At 44.8% G+C, this 11,506-nt stretch overlaps 1 protein-coding gene across 2 annotated transcripts in view; it reads right to left on the minus strand.

The window, feature by feature from the left end:
• The window catches only part of LOC129829214 (gap junction gamma-1 protein-like), a 42,280-nt gene extending 34,619 nt beyond the window's left edge, over positions 1-7,661 (minus strand). The window contains exon 1 of one of the 2 annotated variants that reach the window (XM_055890882.1): positions 7,401-7,661. The gene's annotated coding sequence lies outside the window, so the exon portion shown is untranslated. Of the gene's footprint in view, positions 1-5,995; positions 7,030-7,400 lie in introns of those variants that run through there. The other variant, XM_055890875.1, reaches the window with a different exon arrangement.
• Between the last annotated feature and the right edge of the window lie 3,845 nt (positions 7,662-11,506).

Raw genomic sequence — 11,506 nt, forward strand, 5'->3', positions numbered from 1 at the left:
GGGGCATGAGCAGTGAACGCTGCTGGACAAATCCATGCGTCCTTCGCCGTGCACAGCACTGTGACACAGATCCCCTACTGGATTCTTATAGACAACCACCTCAGTCTCTGCGCCCTGCAGATGACCCTTGCGAGTGTGCTGATATTGTGTGTGTGTGTGTGTGTGTGTGTGTGTGTGTGTGTGTGTGTGTGTGTGTGTGTGTGTGTGTGTGTGTGTGTGTGTGTGTGTGTGTGTGTGTGTGATTGAAAGGGCTTTCTCTGTGTGTTCCACCGCAGCGGAGACAACCTGCTGATAATTTGTGTTTCACCTTAGTATCATACTGTGTGTGTGTGTGTGTGTTAGTCTAGAGCTGCTTATTAGCCACAGAGCTTAGAACTCAGGCAGGTGAAGAAAGGCTTTGGTTTAAGGAGCCAAGATACAGTATCTCAATATAATATGATTCAAGCGGCACGAGTATGCGATTATGTTTAAACAGTGCAACTGTGCATCCTCCGTCCTGACTATTTTTCACCCTAGCAACAGCTGCACCGCACACGCAAACGTCCACGTACACACACCCACACACGGCACACATAGATCTCAGTTTCATTGAGTGAATGACCAGTGTCTCTGTGTTTAAAGTACATTCCTTTCGACTGTGTACTGCAGCCAGCTTTCAGCTTTGCGGCTCCACCCCTTTAGTGACTTGCGGGCAGTAGGCATGAGACCCGTCGCCACGCATTGCGGGCCGTGCCGTCTCCTCCACGCTTGTACGTCAATGCATCATGGCACCCTGACTCATGAGTCTGAGAAATCTGTGTGAATATGTATGTCAGAGCGTAAACGTCTCTGTGTGTATGAGCAGTGTGTGAATCTGTGTGTGTCTGAGACTGTGTGTGTGTCTGTGTGCGAGCGAGAGAGAGAGGGAGACAGACAGACGCTGTGTGTGTGTTACACGAGGCACATGTGTCTGAGCGGATCCCTGTGCTCAGCAGTGACTTTCCCAGTGGGAAGGAGTCTCATGGCTGTATGCATTTTGCTGTGCTGCTCACCTCTCCTTAGGAGCACACACTGAGGTAAACCAGACATCACAGTCTGTACACACACACACACACACTTTCCTTTGCATTACAGACCTTTATAACACTGATATAAAGTTTCTGATGTCTGGTCTGACGAACATTCATGGCTCTCTATAAGCCTGTCTGCAAGTCTTCAATATCTGAGGGGCGCAAGAAAATGAACAAAATTACACAGTAGACTTTTTCCCCCGAAAAATGACCCTGATAAGTATGGGTGTATCGTGAATCATGACGATATGGATTCTCTTCGTTAAGAAAATGACCAATTTCTCTTGCTTAACAAAATGAAAGACTCATCTTTATGAGTCTTTTGGAATGTCAACTACAGACATTTGTGTTATAAGGAGGGCAGGGGTGACTGCAGGGGACATTCTCCTCAGACTGACGTCAAGTCATCATGAGTCACGAGGACAAGGACACGATCCCTCCCCACTGCTCACTGAAGTTTTGTTGGAATGTTTGGAAGGGTTGGGATGAAGCAGAAGTCAAATTTCAGTTGGACCTTTTGTGTTCGATTGCCAAATGTAGTGATGCTAATCTTGTGTTTTGGACTACAGACGCCCCACCACGTTTCTATGTCAGTGTTAAGAAGAAGCAAGAACAAAGAACGTGTGTAGTTGCAGTGCACACTCATTAATCTTACACATTAATTAGGAGAAAATAGGAAGCATTTTTAGTTAAGAGCAATTAAAGAAAACCAGCAAGGACAAAGTCTTCGAAGTAATTGATCTTTCTCAAGAAAGCAACTTTCATTTAACACACCCATCTCCCCACACACATTTAGAAATCCTCTACGCGCTTCCTTAAGTCACATTTTAGTCCATGTGTAACTATGTGTTGTTGTATGTGTCGAACTGCTTTGCTTTATCTTGGCCAGGTCTCAATTGTAAATGAGAACGTGTTCTCAATTTGCCTACCTGGTTAAATAAAGGTGAAATAAAAAAAATAAAAAAATACAGCATGACCTTTCGTCAGTGGATAGAGGAATGCTTCGTGTCACAAAACGGTGGTCAAGTGTTCAATGAATTGTCCCAATATCTTACTGAAATTGCAACCGTTCTAAGAGACTGGCCAAATTCCTAATCCCGAGCAAACCGTTTCACAAAACCTGATCAATCCACAACCCATAGCCAAGATGTTCTACAAGAGCAGCCCAATCATCATTCCAGAACTGTTCCACAACATAAACCACATTAAAACCCAGAGACATACAGCCTCCCCCCCAAAAATAACATATGCTCTTCTAATTTTGCCATAACTACATACCAGACCAAAACTGTCAGTTACACACAACAAACCCAATTTACAACAACCATTTACACTATTCGATAAAACAGGCCCCGTCATTCTACTTTAAGATTATTCTCCGTTTTTGACAAGTCTAAAAGCACGAGCCAAGAGGAAAACGGAGGGAATCTAAAGCATTTGCATTTCAGACACAAAGCCTCAGTCTTCTCTGTCTGTGTGCTGTGCGTCCAGGGTTAAATCTGAGGTGTGCTTACGTCCGCTAAACTCGATGTACACATAATGCCTAGGCATTTCAGCTCTTGTCCCATGCAGCTAGAAAATTGGACGGAGAGTGAGGAACCCTCGACAATGACATTCACTATTTAAAGAAGGAGAATGTCAAATCCTTTTCTGAAAGAGCACACTACATTATCAGGACATCTTTTGCAAGACACAGTCCGTCGGCATACACCATTATTCAGACGTAGACCATTTTTAGGTCCATGATTAGCCTTCTATTTTACAACAGCTATGATTTATTTTACATTCTACACTATTACTCAAGGGGAGATGAATCTCTCTCTTCTAGCACCTAGCAGACTCTAATATCCATTATTTATTCCATTCGTTTATCCATTATTTGTATTCTCTACACCTATAAGTCTGGCCCAGTGGTTTCCCCCAACAGATGATTCAACAGAGAGCAATTTGTGTGTTTTGAATGAAAACAGGAGAAGAGCACATCAGTCATGATAATAAAGAACTGATGGGGGGATGGTGTTCATTTGTCTGCTGCCACACAGAATCTGCTACTCATCCCTCTCTCAGCACTGGGGCTAGGAAGGCTGGTGTCCCTGCTGACCCCCCTCGTCCCTGCAGTGGCCAGGTCTCCCACCCACTCTCCAGGGACTAAAATGAGAGCTCAGGATTAAGGGGGCTGGTCCGGGGTTTGTTGGGGGGGGGGGGCAGAGATAAACTGCCTAAAAAATGTGTGTACCACAGTCCCATGGTGGAAATGAAGAGAAATGCCAAACCACAACTTGTAAATGTAAAAGCAGAGAGGAGCACAGGAAGGTATTGGGAAGACAGGGCAAATGAGGGGATGACGATGGTCATTTCACCAAAGGGGAGACCCAGAATAAATACATGTCATCTGTATTTAACACAAACCAATACGTAGGATTCATGACTAGAGCTTTTCTGTTGGTGCTGGGCTATGTAAAACGTATCTACATTTTGTAGACAGACATTGTATTGTGTTGCTGCAGCTTGGTGCAAAGTCACTGTAACACGTTGAAGTCAATCCCAGTCTGTCAGTGTTAGATACCACACAGAAACCGGATGTATACTGAATCAAAATATAAAACGGAACATGTAAATATTTCAAAGATTTTACAGAGTTATAGTTCATATAAGGAAATCAGTCAATTGAAGTAAATGATTTAGGTCCTAATCTATGGATTTCACATGACTGGGAATACAGATATGCTTCTGTTGGTCACAGAGACAGTACCTTTAAAAAAAGTAGGGGTGTGGATCATTAAACCAGTCAGTATCTGGTGTGACTAGCATTTGCCTCATGCAGTGCAACACATCTCCTGCGGCATAGAATTGATCAGCCAGTTGATTGTGGTCGGTGGAATGTTGTCCCACTCTTCAATGACTGTGTGAACTTGCTGGATATTGGCGGGAACTGGAAAGCGCTGTTGTACAAGTCGATCCAAGGCATCCCAAACATGCTTAATGGGTGACATGTCTGGTGAGTATGCAGGCCATGGAAGAATTGGAAAATGTTCAGCTTCCAGGTCTTGTGTACAAATCCTTGCGACAAAAGGCTGTGCATTATCATGCTGAAACATGAAGTGATGGCGGCGGACGAATGGCACGACAATGGGCATCAGGATCTCGTTTGTGCATTCAAATTGCCATCGATAAAATGCAACTGTGTTCATTGTCCGTAGCTTGTGGCACTCTGTTCAGAAGGTTGTCATCAGCAAACCACTCTCCTCCACACAACGCCATACACGTGGTCTGCGGTTGTGAGGCCGGTTGGACGTACTGCCAAATTCTATAAAACAACATTGGAGGCGGCTTATGGTAGAGAAATTAACATTCAATTACCTACAGCTTTGGTGGACATTCCTGAAGTCGGCAAGCCAATTGCACGCTCTCTCAAAACTTGATACATATGTGGCATTGTGTTGTGTGACAAAACTGCACATTTTAGAGTTGCCTTTTATTGTTCCCAGCACAAGGTGCACCTGTGTAATGACCATGCCGTTTTTTCAGCTTCTTGATATGCCACACCTGTCAGGTGGATGGATTATTTTGGCAAAGGAGAAATGCTCATCAACAGTTGGACAACATTAACAGGGACAACATTTTAGAGAAATAAGCTTTTTGTTTGTATGTAACATTTCTGGGATCTTTTATTTCAGCTCATGAAACATGGGACAAATACTTTACATGCTGAGTTTATATTTTTGTTCAGTGTATATTTAATGTGCATACGGGATAATGGAACAGGAACTCATTACAGTAACATAAGAATGGAATATCCAGGCTATGTTTGGGGTTAACCATACCAAGTGATGGGAGTGCCTCTGACTGAACCAGTTACAGATAAATTAAATATATCCAGGGAGAGGGAAGTTGGTCAAAATTAATACTTGCATGGATTAGAGAATCAGGTGGTTAATAAAGCATCACCCACAGAATGGAGAGAGACGGAATAGGTGGCTATGGGGAGGAGGGCCATGTCTGAAAATCACGGTATACCATTCTTCCACTGTCTACGACTCACTCTTTTGCTCCTTTAATAAAAATAATAATCAAAGTCATTTAATTGTTATATAATACTAATGTCATAAAAGTAAAAGATAAATCATGGTTAATGTTACCATATTCGCAAGAGACAAAAACACATAAAATATGCCTAAAAACAAATAAAAAGGATGTGAATATCTTGACAACTACATTTCCCTTGCGCATTGTCTTATTGTGCAAAGGTGCATAGTAGTAAACACTAAACACTATGAACAGTAGCTAACGCTCCAGAGCCTATTGTCTCCAACTCATTGACTGTGGTTACGGAACGTTTGTTAATCCCATTAATCGAGCGCACTGCACATGATCGTTAATTAATCTATGAGCAACCAAGCACTAGTTCCGAAAAGCTACATACATTTAAATGAATGCATACTAAAAAAAAGATCATCATCATCAACATGACAAGTGTCAATATTCTGTAACAAAGGATAGGCTAATGAAGCGCTTATTGACACGCAAACCGAATACACTTATTTGAAATAACCATACAATTAACCATAGACTAGTCATTTGAGATTGGCAAACGGATTGCACTCACAAAATAGATTTACGTCGCGCAATTTAGCCGCGACAATCTAATCCGCCTCTCCAACCACATGTGCATGCAGGTGTGGTCGGTTGAGAGTTGCCCTCCTGGTGATACTAAGGTACAGTAGGCCTGTGGGCAACATAACAGTGAAACAGGCAATGCAAATTGTATATCACAAATTACGAAAAAACAGACCATGCAAAAATGTGCGTTCGATTTGCCATTGTTGCAAAGGCGCATTGGTTACCCAAGGCTAACCAAAACGCACTACAGAACACAGCCTCAATGCAGACAATGAAAAAGGCAAATAAAGAGAAGTATCATTATTGTATAGGGTAGATATTCTTACCGCTATGCGAGTCTGTGAAGATGCTTTAAAATTGATGCGGTGTTCCCGTGAAATTGGTTGTCGGTTCTGGTTTAACACACAGTCCAAACTTTAATTTTTGTCGGTGTCGATATGGTTGGCTCCAATTCTGAAGAGAACTTGAAGAGTATCGCATCAGGGAAAGCTTGTGCATGATTTGTCCATGTTCCTAGGATAACTATTATTATATCATGATACAAGTACGTCGATTAAAGCAAAGTTCTCTGCTGCGTTAAATACATGCCAAATCCCAATGAGCGCATTCCTGAACAGTCTACTGTCTTCTCATTTCGGTAGCCTATGAGGGAAAGTGGGATACATAGTCAGTTGTCCAACTGAACGTATTAAACTGAAATGTGTCTTCCGCATTTAACCCAACCCCTCTGAATCAGAGAGGTGCGGGGGGCTTTCTTAATCGATATCCACGTCTTCGGCGCCCGGGGAACAGTGGGTTAACTGCCTTGCTCAGGGGCAGAACGACAGATTTTTACCTTGTCAGCTCGGGGATTCGATCCAGCAACCTTTCGGTTACTGGCCAAACGCTCTAGTAGGGTGCATGCGCCACTTGTCGGGTCTAAAGGCTTCTCTGCATATGGAACCGTGGCATCAGCTTCCCAGACAAATTATTTTGTTCATGTCAGTCGCTGAATTGGGTTGCCACAATTCAACATTTCTAACAAAGCCATGAATCGCTCACATCTTATTGTTCCTTCTTGGGTCGCTTCATCGTCGGAAAACCAGAGAGTTGATGTCTTGTGCAAGTGACTTCAACTGGTCTAATCCACCTCAATCCGACAGTGACTTCTCCTCTCGTATTTATTATGGCAGGCGAGCGTTTGTTAACCATTTGGCATGACATAGTCGCTGGCTAGACTTCGAGCTGACACGTTTTGGTTGAAGATACGATGGACACGGGAGAGTGACAGCTCGATTTTCTGTCAGAAGCGCAGTGATGTCGATGTGATGCGAAAGGACAGTGGGATGTTGCGCATCTTTGACAGTGCGCGTGCCCGTCAGGTTACACATTTGGATTTTGGTGACACAACTCATCATAAACATCACCGCACGTTGAGGAGCCAATTCCTTTGCATTAGCAAACAACTATTTAAATATACGAGCTATATCTAGGGGGAGGGAACATTTCAATGGAACACATTAAATTGTGTAAAAGTTAGTTACCTTACCTTGAACTGTCAGCAGAATTAGATGTGCAAACATTGTGATTATTGTGATAACCTAATTTTGTAGGCTATTTCTTCTCCAAATGAACTGTTAAAATGTTAGAGTAACCTAATCCCCATCTAATTCCCTATTAATTAACTCACAAGCCCATAGAATGTTGACTTTGCCTCAATGGCCAATTCAAAATCGAATTGACTGTACTTACCCTAAAAATGCCTGATGTAAGATTTGCGTTTCTTATGAAAGGAGCTGTTGCGCTGACAACCCGTTTTCTACTTCTTCCATCACAGAGAAGCGCGCGAAAAGACACGGAAAGTTCCAACGGTAGAACAATGTACGTCCTTTTAGACATAACCTTGGGGCAATGAAATGGAGAGTGACAACGGAACCGGTTTCCCGCTGTGACCAGTGGCAGTCCCTCATCCTCTCTCCATAGTGATAGCGCCTGTCAAATCAGGATAGGCTTGACAGGATTGGTTGGGTCTGGGCTCTGCCTGTGAGGGCGCACAGAGAAGAGGCTGATGCCAGGTTTACACTCGTTCTTTCTGTTCAGTTGCTGCTGCTCAACACCAAGAGCCCGAGGAGAGAGGAAAGTTGGGATCCCAATACAACTTTGATGACTTCACTGGTTGGATGACCCATAATGCAGAGTGTAATTGACAGTCTCCACCACCAGGCCCAAGACAACAGTGTCCCAAGGCGAAGATTAAGTTCCAAAAGAGTCCCTTCCATATCATGATCCCATGGAGTCAAATCTTCCATTCTTGATTCACTGGAAATAACGTTAACATTCTCACTCCTGCTCCATACTGGACAGGAACATAGCCACTCCATCCATCCATGCCATTCCCCAACTAACTGCTCAGTACTGAGAAATCTGTCGTTCTGCCTCTGAACAAGGCAGTTGACCCACTGTTCCTAGGCAGTCAACTGACTTGCCTAGTTAAATAAAGGTAAAATGTAAAAAATTACATGGGTCTGGTCTTGATCTGCCTTTATGTGAAGCCTCAAGCCAGGGAACACATGGCTAATTGAAACCAGGCTATTTAAGTTTGGGGCCCTAATTCTTCAATGTGTGTCCAATGTACTCCAACCCGTCTGTCTCCCTTTTTCTGGCAGGCATGTGTCTGCGCAGCCATCCCCAGCCCGACTCTCCCTGCCTAGCTGCTTGTGTTCTGCAGTGTGGCCTGACCTCCACAGATCCTGTGATCTCTCATCATCGGAGGATGATGATTCAGTGTTTTGGGTCCTTCAGGTGCCCTAGGGGTGAGAGAGTCACACAGTCATGCGTTTTTTCTCTTTCCCTTTGTTCGTTCAGTATTCCCGACCTTGCCGGACCAACACTTGTCACGGACCGGCCAGCCAGGCAGCAATGGCGCCCCCCTGTGTCTCTAGGACATGTGTGACTATTCAGGGAGGGAAGGATGGAGGGGAGGTCAGGGCAGTCACAAACCCTCCTCCCCATTAAAGGATTAGGAAATAATCTCTATGTATACATACAGCTCTGTCATCTAGCCATCTGCTGATAAAGGGAGACATATACTTAGCATTTAGCCACCAGTTTCTGCTCAGTCTATGGGTAATGTGGTTGGTAGCGCTAACAAACTATGAATAATGATATATTATTACATTTCTTATCACAGTAGACATTAACATGTTTTCTGCTGGTGTGGTGGAATGTATGTGAATGCTTGTGATGTAGAGGAGAGGTGAGACTGAAAGAGAGAAGGAGGCAGATGACAGAACCAGAGGTGTAGGAGAAGATAGACCGAGAGCGAGGAGATGAAAAGACCGGGGAAATCGAGCAGATGAAAAGGAGGATGAAAAGAGACAGATGAGAGAAGAGAGGGAAGGGAAGGCCTTGCTGGGGAGGGTGCCCTCAGCCAGGCCATAGCAGAGAGCGGTCTCTAGTGTCTCTCGTCTATATTTAGCAGCAGTCCACAGATTGCAGCGAGCGCTCAGGGGACGTGCATTCAGACCGGCAGGAACCGCTGCCATCCGTCCCACTGCCCAGGGCCATGCACGAGCACAACTCACGCCAGCCAGCACGGGGTAGGGAGAGAGATAGGACCACTGCAGAGGGTTAAAAGACACATTCACACACTGTACAGGACATACCAGCAGTGTGGGAGAGCGAAAATTATCATATACAATGTCACAACAGACGCCATCGAAGGAGGGTAGGGGACTTGGTTAATTAGCAACAAATTGAGACTCTTGTAAATGCTGTGTTTGACACTGACAACACTGATGACATCGGACCATAAACATGTACAAGATACAAAAAGTGCAGTCAAAAACGTGATTTCCCTGTGTTTATCTATTTCCCACTACGACTTTGGAATAATACTGTGAAATTGTGAAAATTATGATGCCCTTTTAGTGCACGAGCGGTTTGAAAAGAACAGCTGAATTGTCAGCCTGTTTTGGTGGGATGGAATTTTGACCTGCCTTGTGACATTAGTAAATTAGTTAATAGGCCACTAAGTAAGAGGGTTCCAAAACTCTCTGCCAATAACAGCTAGTTTAAAATGTTCCCCTCCCAGACAGTCCTAACAAACCTCTTCCTTGAGAAATTACTCTTCGGTAAGAAGCTATTTGCTTATTTTTACCATTTTAATTGAAGACAATCACTTAATGATCACCCGGAAATGATTTGACATCTAGATAAAAATAGCTGCATTGGACTTCTAATAACCTGCTGGAACATTCCATATCTTAATGTACCGATGTCTCCGTGAATGAAAACCACACCCAGAGTTCTCACGAAGCTGCTCGGAGACCTTTTTTGTCCCTCCAGGTCCAGTCCCGTCCCCACCCTGCGTCTCCGTGTCCATTTTAGTAATTATGATGGGCATACAGCTGAGATGTCAGAGCTCTCTAGGTGTGACATACACAGAGTTAACCATACACCAAGTCAAGGGAATAATCCACTATTAGTCAAGTGTACTGAATCGAGCCCTGCTTCCTAACACATATACACTGCTCAAAAAAATAAAGGGAACACTTAAACAACACAATGTAACTCCAAGTCAATCACACTTCTGTGAAATCAAACTGTCCACTTAGGAAGCAACACTGATTGACAATAAATTTCACATGCTGTTGTGCAAATGGAATAGACAAAAGGTGGAAATTATAGGCAATTAGCAAGACACCCCCCAAAACAGGCGTGATTCTGCAGGTGGTGACCACAGACCACTTCTCAGTTCCTATGCTTCCTGGCTGATGTTTTGGTCACTTTTGAATGCTGGCGGTGCTCTCACTCTAGTGGTAGCATGAAACGGAGTCTACAACCCACACAAGTGGCTCAGGTAGTGCAGTTCATCCAGGATGGCACATCAATGCGAACTGTGGCAAAAAGGTTTGCTGTGTCTGTCAGCGTAGTGTCCAGAGCATGCAGGCGCTACCAGGAGACAGGCCAGTACATCATGAGACGTGGAGGAGGCCGTAGGAGGGCAACAACCCAGCAGCAGGACCGCTACCTCCGCCTTAGTGCAAGGAGGTGCACTGCCAGAGCCCTGCAAAATGACCTCCAGCAGGCCACAAATGTGCATGTGTCAGCACAAGGGGTCTGAGGATCTCATCTCGGTATCTAATGGCAGTCAGGCTACCTCTGGCAAGCACACTCTGGCAAGCACACAAAGAAATGCCACCCCACACCATGACTGATCCATCGCCAAACCGGTCATGCTGGAGGATGTTGCAGGCAGCAGAACGTTCTCCACGGCGTCTCCAGACTCTGTCACGTCTGTCACATGTGCTCATGTGCTCAGTGTGAACCTGCTTTCATCTGTGAAGAGCACAGGGCGCCAGTGGCGAATTTGCCAATCTTGGTGTTCTCTGGCAAATGCGAAACGTCCTGCACGGTGTTGGGCTGTAAGCACAACCCCCACCTGTGGACGTCGGGCCCTCATGGAGTCTGTTTCTGACCGTTTGAGCAGACACATGCACATTTGTGGCCTGCTGGAGGTCATTTTGCAGGGCTCTAGCAGTGCACCTCCTTGCACTAAGGCGGAAGTACCGGTCCTGCTGGTGAGTTGTTGCCCTCCTACGGCCTCCTCCACGTCTCCTGATGTACTGGCCTGTCTCCTGGTAGCGCCTGCATGCTCAGGACACTACGCTGACAGACACAGCAAACCTTTTTGCCACAGTTCGCATTGATGTGCCATCCTGGATGAACTGCACTACCGGAGCCACTTGTGTGTGTTGTAGACTCCGTCTCATGCTACCACTAGAGTGAGAGCACCGCCAGCATTCAAAAGTGACCAAAACATCAGCCAGGAAGCATAGGAACTGAGAAGTGGTCTG

Source organism: Salvelinus fontinalis, chromosome 2 (assembly GCF_029448725.1).
Source record: "Salvelinus fontinalis isolate EN_2023a chromosome 2, ASM2944872v1, whole genome shotgun sequence".
NCBI lineage: Eukaryota > Metazoa > Chordata > Actinopteri > Salmoniformes > Salmonidae > Salvelinus > Salvelinus fontinalis.